A 1,247-nucleotide genomic window follows, 5' to 3' on the forward strand; every position below is an offset into this window, starting at 1 on the left:
GATATATTCTATTATGGTCTCTCTGAATTTTCGAAAATGTCATTGGACCATTCTGTAGGTGGATCTATTCACCTGAAGAAAACGCCTGAAGAGGCTCAAGAACTCATTGACATGGTTGCTAACAACCAGTTCATGTATACATCTGAGAGGAATTCTGTGAATAATGGGGTTCCTCAGAAGAAAGGAGTTCTTGAAATTGATGCTCTGAATGCCATATTGGCTCAGAACAAAGTGTTGACTCAACAGGTCAACATGATCTCTCAAAATCTGAATGGATTGCAACATGCATCCAACAGTACTAGAGAGGTAGCTTCTGAAGAAGCTTATGATCCTGAGAACCCTGCCATGGCAGAGGTTAATTACATGGGTGAACCTTATGGAAACACCTATAACCCATCATGGAGAAATCATCCAAATTTCTCCTGGAAGGATCAACAGAAGCCTCAACAAGGCTTTAACAATGGTGGACGTAATAGGTTGAACAATAGCAAGCCTTTTCCATCATCTTCTTAGCAACAGACATAGAATTCTGAACAAAACACTTCTAATTTAGCCAATCTAGTCTCTGATCTGTCAAAGGTTACTTTCAGTTTCATGAATGAAACAAGATCCTCCATTAGAAATTTGGAGGCACAAGTGGGCCAGCTGAGTAAGAAAGTTATTGAAACTCCTCCCAGTATTCTCCCAAGCAACACAGAAGAGAATCCAAAAGGAGAGTACAAGGCCATTGATTTGATCAAAGTGGCCGAATGCACTAGGGAGGAAGAGGACGAAAATCCTAGTGAGGAAGACCTCCTGGGACGTCCTTCAAGCAAGAAGGAGTTTCCTATTAAGGATCCAGAGGAATCTGAGGCTCATATAGAGACCATAGAGATTCCATTAAATCTCCTTCTGCCATTCATGAGCTCTGAAGACTATTCTTCCTCTAAAGAGAATGAAGATGTGACTGGAGAGCAAGTTGCTCAGTACTTAGGAGCTATCATGAAGCTGAATGACAAGTTGTTTGGTAACGAGACTTGGGAAAGTGAACCTCCCTTGCTCATTAGTGAACTAGATACTTGGATTCAGAAAACTCTACCTCAAAAGAAACAAGATCCTGGCAAGTTCTTAATACCTTGTACCATAGGCGCCATGAGCTTTGAAAAAGCTCTATGTGATCTGGGGTCAGGGATAAATCTTATGCCACTCTCTGTAATGGAGAAGCTGGGGATACTCTCTGTAATGGAGAAGCTTGGGATCATTGAGGT

This window comes from Arachis duranensis, chromosome 9, assembly GCF_000817695.3.
Source record: "Arachis duranensis cultivar V14167 chromosome 9, aradu.V14167.gnm2.J7QH, whole genome shotgun sequence".
Taxonomy (NCBI): Eukaryota; Viridiplantae; Streptophyta; class Magnoliopsida; order Fabales; family Fabaceae; genus Arachis; species Arachis duranensis.